Genomic DNA, 25494 nt, shown 5'->3' on the forward strand with positions numbered 1-25494 from the left:
TCACGAACATATTTCATTCTTTTTAATGTCTCAAAACTCACTTTATCATCACTTAAGCCTTTTTATCCTCAGACCTTTATAACTTTAATTTATACACTTTACATTACCATCTTAGACCTTCTATTCTCAGACCTTCATAACTTGCATTTATCCACCGTGTTAGACCTTTCCATCCTCAGACCTTCGTAACTACATTCTCAGACCTTCATACATCTTACACTTTCCTATCTTCACATAGATAAACCCTAAAATACCTGTTCCTGGAATCTGTTTTGCTTTAAGCTGGCAAGACTACCAGTCATCAAAAGCATCAGAGTTCTTGAGAAGGATAACCTGAATCAATGATTAAAGAATAACAGAGACTTCCAGCAGGCTGCATGGACAGCCATCCCCAAGGTCCTCCATTCATAGTATCAGGCTGCAAGACACCTGCCTTCTTGCTGATAGCATGTGACCTATGGATTACAGACTATAGGAAGACTCGCCTACCATTGGCCCAAGCAACTCGGGGAGAATCGATTCCACTGTCATCTTGTCCATGGTCTGGAGTACCTTGCAGCAGTTGAGGTGAAGGGCAGGGTTGTTCAGTGACTAGTGTTGTCACTGACTCGAGATAAAGTTTCTTTAGTGCCCATCAGTCTTCTTGGAGGAAATGGGGTGGGGCCAGCAGCTGGCCTATCTCTTTGTTATAAAAAAGTTTTTCAACAAAACATTTTAAATGCCATACTCTCTAGATCTCTGAGCATTTGAGGGCTGTCTGTTTAGTATCTCAGCAGTTAAAAGTTTGTCTTTAGTTAGAGAAAAATCCCTTTTTGTAATAAAAGCTGTACCTTTGTAAATGGCTTACAGGATGGACTGAGTGGTATAAATATTTTGTTAGTTTGAAATAGACCTTTGTGATTTAAATTTTGATCATCATTTAAAGATACATGAATTAAATTTAATTTGAATAGACTTAGCTTATATTTTAAGTATAGTTAAATTAGACCTTTATGACTTTAAATGTTTACCATCATTTTATGAGACTTAGTACAGTTTAATTTAAGTTGCATATAGAGCTAGATAAGTATAAAGTTAAATTACAGGTACAGAGACAAGCAGGACTGGATAACAGTAAAAGGGGGAACCAGAATGTAATCTCTGATCTGTACATTGTAGCAAACAGACAGGAGATTTAAAGGGACAGAGTAGACTTAAACAGAGGGCCATGGAAAGACATAGTATTCCATAAACAAGCCATGAACAACAGAGCCAGTGAAAGAAGAAATCACAGACAAAAAATAAAATAAAATAAAAAGCAAAAAGATATGGCAGAAATCAAAAATCCGGCAGACAGGTTTGCTGGCACAGGCCGCTGGAGTGGGCATGCCTACAGGTAGGTCACATGACCAAGATGGTGGCAACCATAAGCCGCTTTTGTCTGTTTACCTGCTTGTTGGATGAAACCAGAAAGGTTCCTCTATGCATTTCCCATCGGTGAGGCAAGTGGAAAACCGGCAAAAGCTCCTCTCAGGATGCACGTCTGCCCGTGGGAGTTGCCATGGCCTGGCCCCGAAGGGGACACAGCTGTCCCAAAACTGAAAAAGGACCCAGAGGTCTGAACTGAAAAAAGCAAAAAAGCACCGCTCCTGGAGCAGGATCCCATGCCTGACCCTCAGGAAATGCACCCAACAAGTGAAAAAAGAAATAAAAAGCAAAATGTCTTGTGGCAGTGCTTGTCTGTGCAAGTCATTGAACTTAGTGGGCAGGCCTAAGCTAGGTCATGTGGTTAGGATGGCATAAGACCAAGATGGCGGCCCCCAGGTTAGCACACATGGCTGAGATGGAGACCCCCGAAAGCACATTCTCAATTGCCGGAAGAAGTTTTTCTCCATGAGTGAGGCAGTAAGAAACAAACAAACAAAACTCTCAGAGCGTCTCAAGCAGACATTGCCAACAACGAAGAAACACGGTCAGAGATAGGCAAAAAGATGAGGGACATTCCCAGGTGAAAGAAATTTCCCACCGGGAGGAAGAACTCTGCTCATTTACCTACTCGCTGGCAGTAACCAAAAGATCCCGTAAAATGTATTTCCCCAGGGCAAGGCCAAAAATGGCACAGATTGCTCTGTCTGAGAGCACCAGGCAGAAAGCCTGAAAGAGGCTCAGCAGTCCGAAAACGAAAAATGGACCCAGAGTGAACTCCAAAATGCAGTGCTGGGTCTGCCCCACGGGAAAAGTTATGGATATCTTACCAGATTGCAGGGAACAGGCAGATGAGTGAGTTCCAGAGAGCCGTAGTTGGAAAGGCATCGAGTTGAAGTATACAGAGTTCCAGCATCTCAGGCTGCTGCAGGTAGGAGGAAGTGCCAGGCAAAGCCGAGATGGAAGTGGGTTATGAGTTTAGATTTTAGGATCCCCGAAATTTTCCGTGTGCCTGGCAGGAGAATTAGAGAGGAGGCCTATCCCACCAGCAAGTTTACGGAGAGAGCCTAAACCAAGTCAGGCACCAATGTTATGTTTTTATTTAAAAAAAAAAAAAGGAAAAGAGAAAGCTTTAAGATGAGACATGTTGACCAGTTTATTATATGGGCCCGGCAGAGTAGGGAGACTGAGAGAGAAGAGGAACAGGGGTATTGGCTGACCTCCATGGCCTGTCGCCATAGAGAGGCAGAGAGAGCGTGTAGGTGAGAGACAGAGTAGAGAGGAAGCAGAGAGCATAAATGGGCAGGGATCTGTCTTTTATTTATTTATTTATTTATTTATTTATTTATTTTTATTTTTTATTTTATTTTTTGGTTTTTCGGACAGAGTTTCTCTATGGCTTTGGAGGCTGTCCTGGAACTAGCTCTTGTAGACCATGCTGGTCTTGAACTCACAGAGATCCACCTGCCTCTGCCTCTGCCTCCCAAGTGCTGGGATTAAAGGCATGTGCCACCAATGCCCGGCTGGGATCTGTCTTTTAATGGGGTCCTCTGCACCTGCGTGCAGACTCAGTTCTCACAGAACCTTGGGCTGACCAGGGTACTGCCTGTTCCACCAGGTAACAGGGGCAGGCCAGCATAATGCCTGAACCTTTCAGTATGTCAATTGATTGTCCTTATTAAGGTCTTGTTTAGGCAGCCATATAGTGGAGGTTCATGGGTACAGCTTCCCTGTCATGTCTAGAAAATACAATCTTACAATAGACTTCTTGATTCTCTGGCTTATACAATCTTTCTGCCTCCTCATCTGCAATGTTCCCTGAGCTTTAGGTGTAGGAATTGTTTTGTAGATATGTTAATGAGGTCTAGGAACCCCATAATATGTTCTCCAAATTTCGACCAGTCATGGTTTTCTGTAACAGTCTTTGTCTACTGCAAAAAGAATCTTCTTTGATGAGTAGGATCTACACTTATCTGTTGGTGTAAGGGTAAGTATTTAGAAACCACTTAGGAATTATACAGGTTCAGCAAAGTGGCTACAGTAGGTCTTCCTCTACTATTCATAATGACACTAGTCATGATACTTGGCTACGATTACAGTACCAGGCATGACTTTCTTCCTGTTAAATAGTTCTTAAGTCCAATTAGACTGCTGTTCTTTACCACAAAGATATGAGTGACACTGATGTAGTTCTAGACATCACAGCTGCTTGGGACTACTGGTTGTTTTCTTCCCTTAACACCTTGTGTATCATCCACTAGTACTATGGAAATTAGACCTCCTGGGGAAGGCTTTTTGCTCAGATCTGGACTGAATTCTCCAATTCTTATGTACAAACTTCATGTAACCAAGGGCAACAACAATTGTTATTACTGGTTTTGTAGTCTTTTGGATTCCCTTGACTAACAACTCAAAAAAAAAAAAAAAAAAGGCTTCTCATGTCTGTTACTAGGGTTTTTATTAGATAATTGCACTATCATCCTAAGTAGTGTAGCTTAGCTTAAACTATGGATATACATCTGTAGGTATTAAATGCAGTTTAAATCAAATATAAAATAATGTGATTCCTTAAGTCCCTTTCAGGTATCCTTAGTTTTATTTATCCTACCCCTCCTCTCCATCTATGTTCTTCTCCCTTCACAATTAAAGTGCCCTCAATTTTTCCTACTTCCCTCTTTATATCACCTGTATATTGCCATTCCCCTCCCTAGAGCATCCCCATGGTACCTTTTAAAGATTTTTTATTTGATTTAGAAAGATTATTTTACATGTCAATCCCAGTTCCCTCTCCCTCCCCTCCCCCCTGACCTCCCAACTAACATTTTTTATTATAATGTGTGTGTGTTTTTCTACTCTTGTTTAAGATATAGTACCTATACAGTTCATTTTTAAAAGGTTATTTAAAGTTTTATTCTTTGAAAGCTATTTAGAATAGTAAAGAAATACAGATTGGCAGCACCAATCTACTTCAGAGAAGATGATGAGCATTGAAGAACCTCCATGTGAAGTTTGCCTTCTTTGTGTCAAAGGTTAGCCCCTAGGCAAGAAACTGCTCTTGCCTGAACTGCTGACAGTATGCTGTCCAAATTGGACAAGCTCTGGTTTTTGACACTTTACTCATCTAAAATCATGAAGTTCAGTCATTCCACCTTGTAGGAACTTAGGATCATTAACATGTCAGTATCCCAAGGGAAAAAAATTAAACAGAAGAAGATCAGAACTAAATATAAACACAATCTGGAAGACCAACTGAGACATTTAACCTCATGTACTGAACAATTACTTGATTCTTGGACCTTCTGTTTCTAGACAGCCATGTTGGATTAGCTGGACCATAGTCCATAATCCATTCTAATAAATCCCTTTTCCATATGTTTATGCAGATTCATTCTGTAAGTTCTGTTCCTCTAGAAAACCCTGACTAGGACAGCAGGACTGGGTCAGAATGATTAATAATTCACCTTTTTGACTTACCTCTATTTTTATAGGAGACATTATCTTTTTCTAGATAGCATCCAAAGAAGTTTTTGTATCTACTCTGCCAATTCCTGACTCAAATATATTTTTATATTTTGGTACTCATGTCTACCTTTTAATAGTTTGTGTTTCTATTTGCTTCTCCTGAGATTCTGTTTAATTTCCTTAAACAGATGGGATACTGACATGCTAAAGATCATGAGTTCCTACAAAATGAAATGACTAAACTTTATATTTAGATCAGTTAAGTATCAAAGACTCAAGCCAAACTGTCTTTGTTCCAATTTTATTCACATTTAAGGTAAATGGCCTTGTGATAGCAAATCTTGCTTGTCATCTTGATTGGATCTGGAATCAACAAACATGAAAATTGTGAGGGTTTTCTTTATCAGACAATTCAAAGCAGGGAGACCACCCTAAATCTGGGTGACAGCTTCTGACAGAAGCCCAAAATAAAAATATATGGAACAAGAAAGCTTTACTTTGTTTGTTTTTGGACACTCTTTTTGCCAAGTTCATCTATCCTATTGCTGCTGCATTCGTTCACAGATATTAGAACAGGAATCTTCCAGGCCTTCAGCATCATATTGACACTTCTGAACTGAGCAGCTACCATATTTTCAAGCTCTCCGGTGTGAGACAGCCATTGTTGCAGTACCTGGACCTCATCCTGTAAGACAATCTAATAAATTCCATTTTATTGTACATACCTACATATATGTGGTATGTGTGTGATTATATCATTTTTGTTCCTTTAGATAACCCCAGCCAATACAGGTCTTCATGCCATTCATTGCTCCCTACCCCATGTCTGATCTAACATCCTTATAACAGGCATATATTATTAGCAGACTGCTAGTTTTCACCAGTCCAAAAGCTAAGAATGTGACCAGATGGCGAACAAAACTGTCTTTGCTTATCTGTAGTCCACTTAATCTTAGTCCTCACCAGTATCTTTGATAGATCGGGTGATTGTGACTTTTTTGTTCTATAACAAATAAAATCTCATGTAACCACTTCTACAGTGGAACTGTTTTTAAGGATGTTGCGTCACAAATGCATAACTCAAAAAGTAAACAAAACTTACATGTCCCAGAAAATAAACAATTCAGGTCCTAACAAAATTCAGAAGGCTCTCCTCAAGGTTTTATAACAGTAATAATTGTCATGGAGTAGAAACTGTCTAACAAGTCAAGTGTCCTGCAAATCACGCAGGGAACTTCAGGGATGCAGGTTGTTATGAGGCATCACTTATGCAGGGGTGAGATTTGGGGAGGGTGTAGCTGCTTTGAGTCATCTATGCTCCTATAAGTAACCCCCATTCATATAACTGTATGTAACTTCAATAAACTTACTCATGATAAGCTGGACTTGGGTGGAGTTGTTCCTTTGGTCTCTTATTAGTGCCCTATTGGGGCTGAATAGATGTTTGTTCACATATTCCCAGGAAAAAAATAACAGAATGCAGTCCGAATCCATATTGCCATACTACAGTCACTCATATTCTTCTCAAGAATGACCTATTTCTTACTTCATTTAGGTGAGAGCTCTATTTTATTTTGAATCCCACCCTTGCAGCTTCCCATCCCAAGTGCTGGGATTATAAAAGTGTAATCTACCATCCTGTGCCTCTTTATTATGTCTTTGTTTTAAGATTCATTTGATTATTAACTCATGCCTATTTGGTAAATTATATTAGCCAATCTTTTTTTAATTTTATGTAACTTTATTTTATGTGCATTGGGGTAAAGTTGTCAGATCCCCTGGAACTGGAGTTACAGACAGTTGTGAGCTGCCGTGTGGATGCTGAGAAATTAACCCAGGTCCTCCGGAAGAGTATCCAGTGCTCTTAACCACTGAGCCATCTCAACAGCCCCTATTTTAGCCAATCTTGAAGAGTATGTGTGACAGGGATGTCTTCTTCTCACATGAGAATGCCTTCATTTTCTTTCACTCCTGAAGCATAATGTTCCCAGATACAAAATTCGTAGCTGATTTTTTTTCCTTTCAAATACTTGAAAAACATTATGCTATTTCCTCTATTTTCTGTTGTCTCAGATGAGCAATCTACTGTCACTAGAATCATTTTCCTCCTACAGGTAATGTGTCACTTATCTCTACTTTCTTTCAAGATTACTTGCTTCATCCTTGACATGGACTTCTTTGATTTAATCCTGTATTAATCTATATTTCTCTGTGTTACCAAATTTGGTGATAATGTATTTTTATCTTTAAGTATTCTTTCAGCTCCACTGTCTCCATTATTAAAAGTTCTATAACCTCCTGATCTAGACATGAATTTCCCAAGTACTGTAAAGACTGAGGCAGGAGGACTTACGAGGAAGTTTTAGGCCAGAATCAACAAATTAGTGAGACCCAGTCTCAAAATTGAAACATTTAAAACAGGGGTAGGGATACAGCTTGTGGCAGGGTATTACCTAGCATATACAAGGGCCTGAATTAAGTTTCCTGCATCACACTCAAAAACTTCCACCACATTTCTATCTCTCAAACACCCCTCAGGCTGGTGACTGGGACTTCAGCATATGGGTCTTTGTGAGGGGAACATTCCAGATCCAAACTATAATAAAACCTATGGACGTAAAACCAAATCTACTGTAGGCTGATAATCCAGTACACAGAGTCAAATTTATAGTGGAGTCTGTGAGGCAAGCTAAGCTAGCTGTGTTATTTTTATCCAACACCCAGAGCCCTTTGAAATGTGGTTTATCTGTGTGACTCATCTAGCTAATGAAAATGCAGGCAGAAACGATGAGTATCACTTACAGGTGGTGGCTCTGAGAGCCCAGAGGACATTTGCTTTGTTCTCTTCCATCATGGTGTTTTAGTCAGCAGCACTTCAATCAGCCCACGTCCCAGAATGGAAATGACGACAGCTCAGAGCACAGCCTCTGCAGTTCTCAGAGGGCACATGGTGTGAGTAAGGAGGAGGAAATTTGTGTGTGAACTGAAGGGCTCTGGATGGTGGCTTGTCATCACAAACTTACTCAGCTTATCGATCCTGCATTGGGTTTTTCTTAAAGAATCCAGTGCAGAGGCAAATTCTATCATTGGAGGGTATTAGGAATGCACAAAAATATGAACATTAAAAATCACATTTATTAAAGGGTGTGGATTTTTATCAATAGCAGAATGTTTGCCTAACACATGCAAAGTCCCAGGTGTGATCTACAGCACTATAAAAATTACATTTATTTATGCATTTTATTAATTTATCTGTGACCTCTGGTTAAATATAATAGTTGTAATTTTACTGAATTTAAATAAGAAGATACAGACTTGGTTGTCAGCATCCATCTATGGTAGAGTATCTGAGTCATTTACAAATACATCTGACAAACAAATGCTTTGTTTTATCAGAATTTTATGGGGCTGTGTATATTTTCACTTACAAAGGAAAAGTTCAATTTAGCCTCCATTCTCAGATGGACTCTAGAACTAATTATTAACTTGGTGACTCTGTGCTTATCTTCAACATGTTGCTGTTCACAGTATTTGTATGTCTTTAACTGACAACCTTGTATTAGGATCTTAACAGGCCAGTAATGGTATCTGGTTATTTTATACCAAACCACAAGCATAGTCTCTCTCTGTGTGAATACAACCACATCAGGGAACCATATAAATAAAAGGAAAACAATGTTCCTCTGAGGGCCCTTGGTAAACATTACATCATTTCCAGATGATGTTTCTTAAGTTAAGCTGGCCTTGACACTTTCTTAGATGTTCTTAATACAATTTACTACCAAAGAAAAGGTCATCTGTGCAGCATAAATAATAAAACCCCAGAGACAGACACCTGTTCATTTAATACGGGCATGGAAGTATTTTCTGCCAAATCGTGAGAGGGAAATCTGAATTTTATTTTATTTTTTAAAATTACATACCAGTCTCAGTTCCCTCCCATTCCCCCACCATTCTCCCTATCCCATTCCCCTATCCACTCCTCAGGGAGGGTAAGGTCTCCCATGGGGGATCCTCAAAGGCTGTCACATCATTTGGGACAGGACCTAGGCCCTCCCCTATGTATCTACAATGAGAGAGTGTCCCTCCACAGGGAATGGGCTCCCAAAGTCCATTAGTACACTAGGGATAAATACTGGTTCAACTGCCAGAGGCCCCATAGGCTGCCCAAGCCTCCCAACTGACACCCACTTCAGGGGCCTGGTTAGGTCCTATGCTGGTTCCCCATCTATCAGTCTGGGATCCCAGAGCTCTTACTTGCTCAGGTCAGCTGTTTCTGTGGGTTTCTACAGTATGGTCTTGACCCTTTTGCTCATCACTCCTCCCTCTCTACAACTGGACTCCAGGAGTTCTGCTTAGTGCTTAGCTGTGAATCTCTGCTTCTGCTTTGATCAGCTACTGTATGAAGGCTCTAGGATGGCATTTAATGTAGTCATCAATCTCATTACAGGGAAGGGCATTTAAGGTAGCCTCTCCACTATTGCTTAGATTCTTAGTTGGGGTCATCCTTGTGGATTCCTGGGAATTTCCCTAGTGCCAGGTTTCCCATTAAGCCTACAATGGCTTATGAAGGTATCTCCTTCCTTGCTTTCCTCTATTCCTCCCCTGTCTTAGTCTTTCTGTTCCCTCTTGTTCTCCTCCACCTTTCTCTTCTCGCCTTCTCTTTTTCCTATCTTCCTCCTCTCCCCCAATCCCGTGCCCCCAATTTGCTCAGGAGTTCTTGTCCCTTTTCCCTTCTTTGGAAGACCATGTGTTTTTCTCTTGGGGTCCTCCTTGTTTCCTAGTTTCTCTGGTGGTGTGAATTATAGGAGGTAGTCCTTTGCTCTATGTCTAATTGTATCTGAATTTTTAATAAACAATATTGTATTGGTGAAAATGAAATCATTTTTAAAATTAAATGAGAATGACTCATGTACCCCTGAACCAGAGGACCACGAGGACACCTAGCCAGTTCAGCTCGTAGAGCAAACATGCATCCATGGATGTCCCTAAGTACCCCAGTATTCAGCCCACTACCTTCTCTTTATCTTTTTTTTTTTTTTTTAGTTTTATCCTAAGTTCATATGACTTACTTTTTGTTCTTATAGACTCTACCTTTCAGAAATCCAACAATGAAACCAAGTCTTTCCTTTGATCCATTTCTGATGTTCTGGTGAAGATGAACTGTAGGCTTTTTTGAGAAGTGTATTCTCACACAGGTGTTTTCAAATCTACTGTACCATTAGACTGAAGGTAATGGCATTAGATTATGTTACAGTGAAATCCTGCACTATGTACTTACTCAGTGTTAGCTGTTAATCTTTAAAAGTGAAAACAAATAAAGAAATAGAACCTCCTTATGCTTCTGGAAGATTCTGAGTGACTTCAAGAATTTTTAAAGAACTAATGTTGATTTTATTTCTCACTGCATTCATTATTTCAATAGACAGATTTATAAAATTTTTAATCTACTTTTGTAGTTGCATGTTTTTTCATTTTTTTATTTAATTTTTTTCATTTCACATACAAACCCCAGTTTCCCCTCCCTCCCCTTCTCCTGCCCCCACCTCCCCCATTCTCACACTCCCATCCACTCTTCAGAGGGGGTAAGGCCTCCCATGGGGAGTTAACAGAATAGCATACCAAGTTGAGGCAGGACCAAGCCCCTTCCTGCTGTATGAAGTCTGAGCAAGTTATCCCACCATAGGGAATGAGCTCCAAAAAGCCAGTTTGTGCACCTGGGATATGTCCTTGTCCCCCTGCCAGACTCCACCCCCAAAAATATGTCCACATAACTATCACCCACATTCAGAGGACCTAGTTAGATCCCATGAAGGCTCCCAAGCAGCTAGTCATCCCCATAATGTATAAGAGAATGAACCCACAAAATAATATTTCTACCAAATAAAGCTTTCCTGGATGGCCAGTATTTGATAGACACTGGGCTTTCATTCAAGTGGGAAACAAAGAGAATTTGCTTTACAAATCGCCACCTATCATAATCTCTTTCTTGGTGTGTTTGTTGCTGGTGTACAGAAAAGTTACTGACACCACCAACAAACACACTGTAAAAAAAAAGACCATGGACACATTCTCATTTACAATAGCATCAAAGACAACACAATATCCTGGAAAAAAATCTCATCAAAGAGATGTGGAAACCACCATAATGAAAAGCTCAAATCTCTAAAAACTCTAGGTAGAATTAATAGAAATAGCCATCCTATAAAAAGCAATTTACATATTCAGTGCATTCCCAATAAAAATCACCACAAAATTCTTCACAAAAATAGAAATCAACAATATGCTAAAATTCTTACAGAATCAGGAAAGCCCCCAGAGAGCCAAAGCAATTCTGAACAGAAAGAATACTAGAGGGGTTGCCATTTCAAACTTCAAAATACATTATAGAACTATAATGATAAAACCAATATGATAGTGAAACAAAAACAGACATGTAGACTAATGAAATAAAATAGAAGTCTCAAACATGAGTACTCATAACTCCAGCCATATCATATGATGTTTGACAAAAAGGCAAAACACTCATCTATCTATCTATCTATCCATCCATCTATCCATCTATCAATCATCTATCTATAATATTATAAGTGTACATATATAATTATGTATATAATATAATATACAACACACACACACACTGGAGAAAGGATAGCATCTTTAACATGTACTTGGAAAACTGGAGGTCTACATGCAGAATAATGATATTAAAGCCATATTACTCACAACAAAAATTAGATCTAAGTGGGCAGAAGTCTTAATTTGAAATTTGAAACATTAAAACTGCTAGAAGAAAACATGGGCACTTAAGATACAAGTGTAGGGCAGAACTTTCTGAACAAAATTTCATTAACCAAGGAAATAAGGCCAACAACTGACAACTGGGGCCTCATAAAATGAAAAGCTTCTGTACAGCTTATGAAACAACATGTAAGGAAGAACCCCAGAGAATTGGAGAGTCTTGCCAGCTGTGCATCTGACAGAGGATTAATATTCAGAAAATACAAAGAGGTAAAACAAAACAAAACAGAGACAAGGAAACAAATGACCCAGTTTAAGAAGGGGTAGGGGCTATGGCTATGAGCAGTGTTCTCAAAAGAAGAAATAAAAATGGCTAAGAAGTACCTCATTTACCAATTAGGCAAATGCAAATTTAAACAACTTTGAGATTTCATTTCAGCCTAGTCTGAGTGGCTAAATTAACAGAACAACTACCTCCAAATGCTGGTGAGGTTGTGAAGAAAAAGAAACACTCTTTTACTGTTAGTGAGAATACAGATTTACATAACTACTCTGGAAATAAGTATAGAGAATCCTCAAGAAACTAAAATCAAATCTACCATATGAGGTACAACAACTTGGCATATGCCTGAAGGATTTGATATCCTACTCCCGATACTTGTTCAGTAATGTTCATAGTCTCCTTATTCACAATAGCCAGGAAATGGGAACAACTTAAATGTCTTTCAATAGATGAAAGAATATTGAAAACATGGTACATATAAATAATATAACGCTATTCCACTGTAAAGAAAACTAAACTCATGAAATTTGCAGATAAACGGAAGTACCTAGAAAAGATTATATTGAGTGGGGAAAACCAGATCCAGAAAGACAAATGCCGTATGTTGTCTCTCATATGCAATTCCTAGCTCCAAACCATCAGATATAAGTATACAGCATGGAGTAACCATAAAAATCATGGAACTATAAAGAGACCCTAGGTGGGGAGGGAGTCACAGAAGGGGAATAGGAGGAAACAGATGATTATGAAGTGGGAAACAGAAGAGGAAGGGGCCTCCAACTGGGCAAAAGAGAGGGAGGTCAATACAGAATGAAAATGGAGAATGAGAGTCAAATATTACCAAGGTTGTTTGATAAAGCTTTAAGGAATTATATTTACTTAAAATTATATACCATACATGATGAACACACACATGTATATGATGCACACACTATACATATATGTATATATACCTTAAAGAAACTTAAGCCCACTTGGGCTAACAGTGCTCCCTACAAGAACTATAACAAAAAGCCTAGTACCAGGCATGAAAAATCTCCCTTTGTATGGCTGGTCAAGATATATTAAGTGACTCTCAAAAATTATAGATTATAGATGTAGCCCTTGGTTGCCTCTCAGGAGTTGAGTGTGAGTCCCTATTGCTAGAAACTACATACTTTAGAGATAGGAATTGTGTAATTCTATTGAGTCTGACCTGAAAACATCTTTACTGCAGTTTCGCTTCCATGGTTTCAGAAGATACTATGTAAAGTACCAAGAAAGGGAAGCAATTAAATAGTCCTCTGAACCATGGCAATTACCACCATGGCAAGATATGCCATAAAGGTACAATATGCATAAAGGTACAATAAGTAGCCCTCACGTGTCTGTGGCAACCAACAGCTGTCTAATTAGACTTAAAGCTCATTCAAACAGAGGGAAATCATGCCTGGTACTGGAAACCTAGCCAGCTTCCTGGAGTTAATGAGGTCATGGGCTGTAGAAAAGACTGTACTACTGCCACTTTAATAGATCAGAACAATTCCTTACTGCATTCTAAATTTTAACGTTATACACACAGATAATTGTTGTTACAATACTCATACAAGAAGCCCCTCTTTAGAGCAAATTGAGACTATCACAGAAAACTGCAACTGTACACAATACAGAGACCAACAGATGCAGAGCCCAGCCTCAGTGTGTCTTAGTTACTTTCCTATTGCTGTGTTAAAATACTATGAGCAAGTCACCTTATAGAAGAAAGGATTTATTGGGCTTATTGTTTCAGAGGGTGAGTTCATAAGCATCATGATGGGGAGCATGGCAGCATGCAGGTGAGCATGGTGCTAGAGCACCATGAAAGCATACATCTTGAGACAACAACCATGCATACCCCCCCCCACCCCCACACCCACACATCACACACACACACACACACACACACACACACACACACACACACACACACACACACACACACACACACACACACACACTCACACACACACACACACACACACACACACACACACACACACACCCCACACACACAGAGAGAGAAAGAGAGAGGCAGACAGACACACACACACACACACACACACACACACACAGAGAGAGAGAGAGAGAGAGAGAGAGAGAGAGAGAGAGAGAGAGAGAGAGAGCCCTGAGAATGACATGGATTTTTGAAACCTCAAATTCTGTTCCCAGGGACATACATCCTCCTACAAGGCCAGACCCCTTAATACTTTCCTAATAATTCCACCAACCAGAAACCAAATATTCAAATATATGAATCAATGGAGGCCATTATTCTTTAAATCACCACACAATGGATATATCTACATCACAACTCCTGCATCTCTGGATCCTGGAACATGAAGATTGTAAGAGCCAGAATACCAGGGAATCTGCTTTGAAACAATCTCATCTAGAAATGGCTGCATAAATAAGACCTGATCGAGAGCAATGCCAACAGATTTGTTGACATGGAAGGGGAATTTTCATGAGGTCTCACCCTTAGACCAAGATCTACAGGTAACTAATGATTGCTGAGAGGAAGATAACTAGCCTCCCCTAGGTATGAGCTCCCTTATTGGTTACCCAGTGCAGAGTGGTCAGCCTTGAAGTCATATACACACTAACAATTAAAAAGACACTCAGCATGATATATATATATATATATATATATATATATATATATGTGTGTGTGTAAATATATATATATGTATATATATATGAACATGTACACATACAGATACAATAATATATAGAGGGTATCAACTTGTGGGGGGGAGCACATGGGAAAGGTTTGAGCAAGCATAGCTGGGAAGAAAAAGAGGTGTGAAAGGGATGCAATTTTTTTGCAATTTTTTTATTTGAATTAGAAACAAGATTGATTTACATGACAATCCCAGTTCTCTTCTTCCTCCCATCCTTCCCTATCAACCCCCAACTAAAACCCTACCTATCCCATACCGAAAGGGATGTAATTTTATTTCAATGAAAAACATTAAAAATAGCTGAGTGGTAGTGGTGACCACCTCTAATCCCAGAACTTGTGAAGCAGGCCAGTCTAGTCTACAAAGTGAGTTCCAGGGCAGCCAGGGTGACACAGAGAAACCTTATTTTGAAAAATAAAAGAAGAACATTAAAAATAAAAGCAAACATTCATTCACAAAGAAAGTGGACACATAGGAGAAATGAACTGAAGAAAATATATGGTTCTTTAAGTTCATCCAATGGCATGGTCTGCTATCCCAGGAACTCAGTAGCCTGAGATGGGAGGATCACAAAATCAAAGGCTAGCCTGGCAACATAATCAAATTTCACTGAAAACAAACTACCAACCAAAACAAACAAACAAACAAACTGAAAACACTTACTCATGATAAAAGGAAAAGTTGTCTGGTAAGAGGACAAAGTGAAAATGTTGTTTATCAGTTGCCATTCACATTTGACAAAGTCAGAGAACAAGAACTCTAAAGGTAGTGTAAAAAGCCTATGCTGAACTTTTTCCTCCAATTAAAAAATTCTTACTTTCTCTCTTTATTTTCATCATGAATATAGTATTAAGGAGAAAAGGGAAAATATATATAACAAAATCTACTATCTTAGTTAGAGTTTCAATTGCTGTGAAGAGATAGCATGGCCATGGCAACGCTTATAAAGGAAAAACATTTCATTGGGGGTGACTTAAGTTTTCAGAGGTGTAGTCCATTTTCATCATGGTATGACATGGTGATCTGCAGGCAGACATGGGTTTGGAGAAGGAGTTGAGACACCTATATCTTGACCCACAGGCAACAGGAAGTTAACTGAGACACTTGAGCATGAGAGACTTCAAAGCCTGCCCCCACAGTGACACACTTGCTCTAACAAGGCCATAGTTCCTAATAATGCACCTCCCTATGAGCTTAAGGGGGCCAATTACATCCAAGCTACCACACCTACTATAAATTAAAATTTCTATGAGAGAAATTGTAACAATAAGTTTGAGCTGACAAAAGAAAAAAGTAACAGACTTGAGTGTATATATGCATATATATTGCATATATAACTTGAATATATGTTTTCAAGAAACAGAAAAAAAATAAAATAAGAACAAATAAGCAAAACAATAAAACCCCATGAGACACTATCAACCATACCAATTGTATTAGTTATTTTTCTGTTACTGTGATAAAATACCATAACAAATGCAACTTAGGTTAGAAAGATTTAGTTTTGTTCCTAGTTCCAGGGTACAGTTCATCATGATGATGATCAAGTCATCAGGAGTTTAAAGCAGCTGGTCACATTGCTTCTACAGTCAGGAGGAAGATTTGGATGAATGTTGATGCTCAGTCCTTTCTCTACAGTCCAGGAACTTATCTGAGAATGGTGCTATGCACAAACTGCAGTTCTTCCCACATCAAGTAATGTAATCAGGATAATTCATCACAGGAGCCTTTATCCAAGCTTATTCCCTATCTCATCAAGTTGACAATTGAAATTAACAGTCATAGTTAACCATACCTACTCAACAACCTACCCATAATAAGGATCCATGAATGAGAGGACAGAGAGAAAAATATAGAGGAATATTTAAACTATCAATGCCCCTAAATTTCTTAAGTGTGGGGAAAAGCATATATGTATAAATCCAAGAAGGTAAAATTAGACAAACTGAAGGAAATTTACACATACACAAACAAAAATTTAAATATATAACATTGTAAAGGAATAGAGATAAAAGAAGCTACTCATGAAAACCTACATGAAAAAATGTGGTGGACATAAAATAATGAATGAATTCCTGAGAGGAAGGCAACTGCAAAAGTTCTTGATGGGAATAATTTGTGTTTTATTGAGGTAGCTGCAATATAGGATGCATTTATTAATTAAAAGTCAATAAACTCTACACACAGTATAAATCATACTTCTAAAAGTAGCCTTCAAACAATCTAACATAGGAAATGGTTGTGCTAAATGGATTTTAAAAATCCATGGGCTGAGACATTACTGAGAGAGAGAGAGAGAGAGAGAGAGAGAGAGAGAGAGAGAGAGAGAGAGACCGCCTTGGGGACACGCAGATCTAAACAAGATGTATTCATCAGATACCTCCCTTCAGAGCTCAGGGAATCCCACAAGCAGAAGAAGTGTGGAAGCCAAGAGGGATGGAGGACACCAGGAGAACAAGGCCCTCTGAATGAACTCACAGTTCATATGAGCAAGGCCCATATGAACTCACAGAGACTGAAGCAGCAAGCACAGGGACTACATGGGTCTGCACCAGATCCTCTGCATGTATTTTATAGCCTCCAGTTTAGTGTTTTTATGGGACTGTTGAGTCCTCCACCTTCCATTGCACTAAGTTCCAACCTTGTCCCTGAAATGGACCCCAATTCCAGTTGTCTTTCCCAGTACTCCTCTCCCCATATCCCTTCACATCACCTGATCCCTCCTATTCCCATAACCACTCACCATCTGACAACCTGTGAAATCTATTCTATCTCCACTTCCAAGAACCCATGTGCGTCCCCTTGAGCTCTCCTTGTTACTTACCTTCTCTGGGTAAGTAACATTCCAAATAGTAATGTAGCATTCCAAAGCAGATATTAGCTGCTTTTATCTGCTTACAAGTGAGTCCATGTCATGCTTTTCTTTCTGGTTCTGGGTTACTTCACTTTGGATGATTTTTCCCCCTGGTTCCATCCATTTGCCTAAAAATTTCATGATATCAATTATTTTTAGTGGCTAAATAATACTCCATTGTGTAAATATACCATATTTTCTTTATCCATTCTTCAGTTGAGGGACATCTAGGTTGTTTCCAGTTTCTGGCTTTTATGAATAAAACTGCTGTGACTGTAGTTGAGCAAGTGTCCTTGTGGTAGGAAGGGACATCCTTTGGGTAGATGTCCAGGATCTTGAGGCTGATAGATTTCCAATTTTCTGAAAGGAAATAGAGGAAAAGTTGATCTGGGGGAGAGAGGAGCTTGGGAAAGGACTAGGAGGAGAGACACAAGGGGAAATTGCAGTGGGTATAAAATATATGAAAGAAGAATTTTTAAAGATTAAAAATACAAGGTCTAAGCAAGAGTAATAACTAATAACTCTAATCAACATCTGAGGACATGTCACATCCAACCCTTCTACTCAGACAGATCCACCCACACAACACACTTTGAACAGGCAGCATGTATAGCAGTCCATCTGACTTCATTACACCCAAGACATTTTCACTCTCTAGACCCAATCCATCCCCATATCTTCTCTTCTTCCCTAGTCTTCTCTGTCCATAACAAACTCAGAACTAACCAAGGAAATCCACATGCCTAGATCTTATCCTCCAAATACCAATAATCTAAAAGACCAAGCCAGTATCTTTAAAACTTACCAGTCCAGTAGAAATGCTTACTAATGAAAATTATCTAGATAAAAATCTCAGAAACAGAATTTAAAATAACAATTGTAAACCTCATCATAGAATTCAAAGAATTTAAGGAAGACACAATGAAACAGCTCAATGAAGTCATGTAGAAAAAGCTGAAGGAATAAATGCCTTGGTGATGAAAAAAACCCACAAAAAACAAGGCTGATTAAAATGAAGAAGACAAGTATAACATGAAAAAAAGACCCAGAGACAGATATTGGAGTTTAAGCTTCAAGCTGAAGATCAGAAAAGCAAAGCAGCTGGGCAGTAGCTCTCACTCTAACTCAGACTGAAAGTCTATCTTGGCTCCACCAAACCTCAGACTCTAACCTCTCATCAGCATGGCTGGAGAATCCTGAGATTTCAGTGTCTTCCTATCCTCAATGTGGCTGGAGAATGAATGCCTGATACTGAGAACTTGCTCCTTCTTATATACCTCCCTAATGGAGGGATTAAAGGATATGCATTCCCAGGTACTGAGGTCATCTTTATGTGAGCAGTTTCTCCTTAGGAGTGGATCAATCTTATGTAGATCTGGGTGACCTTGGACTCACAGAGATCCCTCTACCTGTTAATCCTGAGTCCTATGATTATAGGTGTATACCATCACTTTCTAGCTTCTGGCTGCTGGGCTTAAAGGTGTGTATCACCTCTGCTTGATCTCTATACCTAGAGGCTGACTTTGCTTTCTGAATCCTCAGGCAAACTCTAATAAATCATAAATAATATAACACCACAGACAAGCCAATATATGAGAGTAGAATTTAATCAGAAAATAGAAACATTGAAAACTCAAGCTGAAATGAAGATGGAATTGAAAAGCCCAATAGTTCAATTAGAAAACTCAAAGGATCACTTTACAATTAGAATGAATCAAGCAGAAGACAGAATATCAGGTTTCTAAGATAAAATAGAGGCTCTAGATCAAATAAGGAAGAAATGTTTAAAAAAAAAAGAAATGAAATACAGGAAAGGAAGATTCAGGATATATGGAACATAATGCAAAAACCAAACCTCTGAATTATTGGCATAGATGGAAGAGAGAAATCCAAAGTCAATGGACCAGATTTTCAACTGAAGTCTAGAAGAAAGTTTCCTCAAACTAAGGGAAGAGAAGACAGGCCTGAACAAATACAACAAACACACAGAACACCAAACAGACAAGACCAGAAAAAATATCCCCACAGCATGCCATAGTTAAAAAACTAAGTATACAGGGCTGGAGAGATGGCTTAGCAGTTAATAGTAATGGCTGCTCTTCCAGAGGACTCAGGGTTCAATTCACAGCACCCACATGACAGCTCATACCTGTCTAACTCCGGTTCCAGGGGATATGACATCTTTACACCAATGCACACAAAATAAAGTTAAATACACTATTTAAAAACCTTATTCATAACAAATGAAGAATATTGAAAGCTGAAACACAAAAAAATACAAATCACAAAGCTAAACTCATCAAAATAACACCTGATTTCTCTATGGAAACTTGAAAGCCAGAGGAGGCTGGAGCAATCCATTCCAAGCAATAAAAGATCAGTTTAGACTCATGTACCCAGCAAAACTAGTGACCATGTTAAAGGTGAAAGAAAAACTTTCCATGACTTAAACAGTTTAAATAATTATATCCAACAAACCAAGTCTAAGGAAAATATATGACACATTACTTCTAGCTTAAGAGGGAAATTAGTGTATCAGAGGCACTGTGAAAGGAAATATGAAGCCATAATTATTAAAACAAAAAGTAACTCTGAGAATAAACAACAGCAAAAATCAAAAGCATAATGACCACAATTAATACATACATTTAAATAAAAACATTAAATATCAATGGTCTCAATTCTCCAACCAAAATACACAAACTGACTGAATGGATCAAAAAAGCAGAACTCATCTATTTGTTTCTCACAAGAAGCCTGCCATAGTTTTACAGATAGGCTACAACCATGGAGTGCAAGGACGGATAAAAGTACTCTAATCAAATGGGATCAGGAAGCATGCAGGTGTCACTATTCTAATTTCTGACAAAATAAACTTCAAACTAAAACTAATCAGAAGAGATAGTGAGGCACTTCATTTCAATCAAAGATACAAGCAAGAAGACATGAGTATCCTGAACATGTATGCATCCAACTCGGGTGTTTCATAAAAAAAAAAAAACTTCTACTTTTTACAACGTAGATTTAAAGAAAGATTAATATCAATACAATGAATACTCCACTTGGACAAAAATAAACAGAAATGCGTCAGAATTGACATGGTACATCAAATGGACTAAACAGATAGCTACAGAATATCCTACTCAAACACAAAAGATCACAAATTCTACTCAGCAGTACATGGAAACTTTTCTAAAATAGAACATATCCCAGGACACAAAACAAATCTTTACAAATTAAAAAGTTTGAAATCACTCCTCATGTCTTATTTGATCACAATGCAATGAAACTTAAAATTTACAGCACAAATCCATCCAGTGAATAACCAAATTCATGGAGATTAAAGAACACATTATCAAATGATGAGCTGGTCAAAGAGGAAATCAAGAAAAATTTAAAACTCGTGGAATGAAATGAAGATAATAATACAACACAACGAAACCTCTGAAACACATTTAAAACAGTCTTATAAAGAAAATGAATAGCTCTAGGTTCCTCCATTAAAAACCAGAAATCCCACAAATAAATGGCTTAATGATGTAACTCAAAAGGTTGGGGAAACAAGAATAAATCAAATCCAAATCCAAATCCGGTAGATGAATAATAGACATGAAATAATAATAGTCACAGTAGAAATCTACAAAATAGAAACAAACAAAAAGTACAAGAAATCAACAAATCTAAGAGCTTGTCATTTGAGAAGATAAACAAAATTGACAGACCCTTGGCCTAACCCAAAAGAATAAAAGAGAGTCCCCAAACTAAAAGAATCAGAAATGAACAGGGAAACATTATAATAGACACCAAAGTGATTCAGAATATTTTAGGGTTTTTATTTTATTTATTTTTATTTTTATATCCCAATCAAAGTTACCTCTCCTTTCTTCCCACCCTCCCCATAGCCATCCATTCCTCCTCCTCTGTTTCTCTTCAGATACAGGTAGGCATCCCATGGATATTAACCAGACATGATATATCAAGTTGCAGTGAAACTAGGCACCTCCTTTTCTATTAAAGCTGGATAAGGCAATATGATAGGAGGAATCAGTCCCAAAAGCAGGCAACAAAGTCAAAGAAGCCACCACCCTGCTCTCACTGGTAGGAGTCTTATATGAAGACCAAGTTACATAACTCTATCATGTATGCAGATGGCCTAGGTCAGTCTCATGTGGGCTCCCTGGTTGTCAGCTCAGTCTCTGTGAGCCCATATAAGGGAATATTTTAAAAATCTGTACTCTATTAAGCTGGGAAAACTTAAAAAGAAGAATAAAGATGGCTTTTAGAGTCAGCCAAATTGTCAAAATGAAAACAAGAAGTCAGCTACTAAAAAGTCCAATGACAAATAAGATCGAAATGATTGAAATAGTAATAAAAAAAGATTTTCAGTTAAAAAGACTTCTAATTAAAAGTTTCCAGCACCAGATAATTGACAGCAAAAATCTACTAGACATTCAGTGAAGACTTTAGTTAGACCTTTTTCAAACCTTTTCACTGAGGCCCATGTTCTTGTTTATGTTTATTTAGATAAAGTATTTTTCTTATGTCTTTTAAAATATCAATTTTATAACTTTTCATGTATCTCTTTTCATAACAAAATAGAATATAATAAGATAAAAATCCCAAGACATCGAAGTTGGATAAGGCAAATGAACAGAAAGAAAAGACATACAGTTAGTCCTTCCTAAATTATGGAAAGAAAGAAAAAGAAAGAAAGAAAGAAAGAAAGAAAGAAAGAAAGAAAGAAAGAGGAAGGAAGGAAAGAAAGAGAGAAACAGGAAAGAAAGAAGAGAGAGAAAGAAGCAAAGGAGAATCTCCAAATTCAGTGTCACTCTAAATTCAAGCAAAAATACACACACACACACACACACACACACACACACACACACACACACACACACACACACACACAGAGAGAGAGAGAGAGAGAGAGAGAGAGAGAGAGATAGAGACAGAGACAGAGACAGACAGAGAGAGCAGTCCAATATCTCTGGTTAACATAGACTCAAAAATACTCAATGAAATATTTGTAAATAGGATATAGATACACATCAAAAATATTATACACCACCACCAAATTAGCTTTATCCCTCAAATGCAGGGATGTTTCTACAGATAATCACAATTAATAAAAATGCATAGTCATGGTGTTCAGTCCCAATAGATACATATACAAAGTATCCCTGCTTCTAAGGCTCAGGAAAAAATTGTATGGGGGAGGGGTCAGAAAGATTAGATATAGTAGTATAAGCTGGCATTTGTGGCCTCTCAGAGTTTGTAAAACACATATCCAGTTCCTTCTGACTTTCTGAGTCTCCATTGAGAAATCAGGTATTAGTCTAATGGGTCTACCTTTACATGTGACTTGGTCTTTGGCCCTTGCAGTTTTTAATATCTTTTCTTTGTTCTGTACATGTAGGGTTTTGATTATTATGTGTTGTGGATAATTTCTTTTCAGGTCTTATTTATTTGATCTTCTTTATGCTTATATCTTGATAGGTACCCCCTTCTCTAGAATGAGGTCTGGGTTTTATTCCTCTGTTTCTATTATTGGTAAATTTGGTCTTTTCATAATGTCACAGATATCATGTATGTTTTGTGCCTGGAATTTTATTGATTTATTTACCTATCTATTTATTTATTTGTTAGTTTTAAGATTTCTTCTACCTTTTATTCAACACCTGAGATTCTTCCTTCCATATCTTGTAATTCATTGGTGAGGCTTACTTCAAAGGTTATGTTTGACAGCCTAATTTTTCATTTCCAGTTCTATTTCAGTTCGAATTTTCTTTATTGGTTCCATTTCTTTACTAAATTATATTTTTGCATCTTGAATTGTTTTCAATTACTTGTTTGTTTTTTCACAGATTAATTAAGGGATTTTTCTTGAACATAGTGAAAATTCCTATTTTGAAATCCTTGTCTCCTGTTTCAGCTGCATTGTGTTTCACATGGCCTACTACAGTAGGGTTACTGGTTTTTTGAGAAGGCCTATTATCTTGGCTACTCATGTTTATGCTTTTTTTTTTTCTGGTGTCAAAGCATCTGTAGTTGTGATGTTTGAGATGTTTGGTGGTGTTTCTATTTGGTTTTGTCTTTGGTAGGTATGAGCTCTTTTCTTTGGATGCTGTTACCCTCTCTGTGTCCCAGACAAGTGCGGTAGATATGGAGTCCCTGGTAGAGAGTGCTTCCATGGTTTGGAGGGTGTCAGAAGGAAGTAGAGATTGGCTAAGAGGAAAGGCTGATGGTGATGGTGGGGAGTAGAGTGATATGAGTTTCAGGGCCCACACTAAGAGATAGAGTCCTCAATGGGTGTAGGTGAGGCAGGAGGAGGACTATGATACTGAAAGTAAGTCTGGAGAGAGATCATAATGGAGGACAGAAAGAATAGTGAAAATTGTCTCCCTGAGTTCCAGCCCTGTGTGGACACTTTCAGTCCTTCTTAGAAAGTGCTGCTGTAAATTGACAGATGACACAAAGAAATGGAGATGGGTAACTTTTCAATTCCAAGTATTTTTTCTGTATCAGTTGTTGTCTCAAAATTTCTAATGCCAAATCCCTATCCTTATCCAGCCTACTACATCCCTACTGCCCCTTAGTAACTAAGGTCCAAGTATGTGCCATACTATCCTTGTTCATAGCCCTTCCAAATCATATTGAAATTAAAGAGACAACTATTTTGAAATGACTAGCATGATATTGCTACAGTGGGCCTGTCTAGCAGTCGTGGCTGCCTCCTCAGTTAATAATCTACTCTGGAAATAATATAGGGATTATACCAGGTTTTCCAAATTTACGCTGAGAGTTTAACTTCTGGCTGTGTACTCAACTCTATTAGAACCTATCCAAAATTAAATATTGCAAATTCTTCAACTGAAAGAATGTTCAAATTTAAAGGTTCAAATAATGAAATAAACCATATGTGGAAAGGTCAATGTGGTAATAAAAGAAACACGGAAACTCAAGGAAACACAAATCCCCCTCCTCAAGAAACCAGTTCTATACTAATGGATCTCTACAGAGAGCATAACATGGAATCCCACACAAGAAATTTAAAAGAATGATTATAAGAGTATCTAATGAAATCAAAGATGGTACAAATAAATCCCTAAATTAAATGAGAATAAAATAAATGACTAAATGAAATAAGAGAGTGAATACAGGACATGATACAGGAATTCAATAAAAGATAGAAATATTGGAAAAATTCAAATCAAAATTTTAGAAATGAGAATATTTGATCAAAGAAAAAAATAAATAGAATATCGATTAACAGAATGGTTCAAGTTAAAAAAACAGAATATAAAGGATAAAAGACAAAATAGATGAGTCAGAAATTAACATGTTGAGAAAGATAAAATAATTTAAAAAGGCATAAACACAATGTATGAGACATAAGGAACATTATTAAATGACCAAATTTATAATGAAGATACGTAAAATACATCATGCTAAATGTATAAACAATATATTGAATATGACAATAGAAGGAAACTCCTCAAATTAGATAAAGAGATGGCTATCTACACATCAGAAACTATAATTGCAATTAATATGCTAGACATGGTGAACAAGGAAAAGATATTGAACTCTGCAAGAGGAAAAAGAGCAAATCATACATAAAGGCAAATTATCTGAATTGCTGTAGGTGTATTTATCAGAAAATCTCAAATCCAGCAGAGCAGGGGATGATGTATTCTAAACTCTGAAAGGCAATAATCATCAACTCAAATTACTATATACTCCAAAATTGTATCTCATAATTGAATGAAAAAGAACTTTCCATGGTAAAAAGAAGTTGAAGAATTCATGAACACTAAGCCAGCACTAACAGAAGATACCTAAAGGAATCTTTCTGTCTGAATAGAAAGACAAACATATCTATTACAATGCAGGAATAAACTACACTAAAAAGGAACTAAACTAAACTACACTAAACTAAACTAAACTAAACTAAACTACACTAAAATAAACTACACTAAAGAGGAAGACACCAAATACTATAAAATTCACAATATGACAGAATTAACATGCATCTTCTAATCATAACTTTG

The sequence above is a fragment of the Cricetulus griseus genome, chromosome 3 (assembly GCF_003668045.3).
Source record: "Cricetulus griseus strain 17A/GY chromosome 3, alternate assembly CriGri-PICRH-1.0, whole genome shotgun sequence".
Taxonomy (NCBI): Eukaryota; Metazoa; Chordata; class Mammalia; order Rodentia; family Cricetidae; genus Cricetulus; species Cricetulus griseus.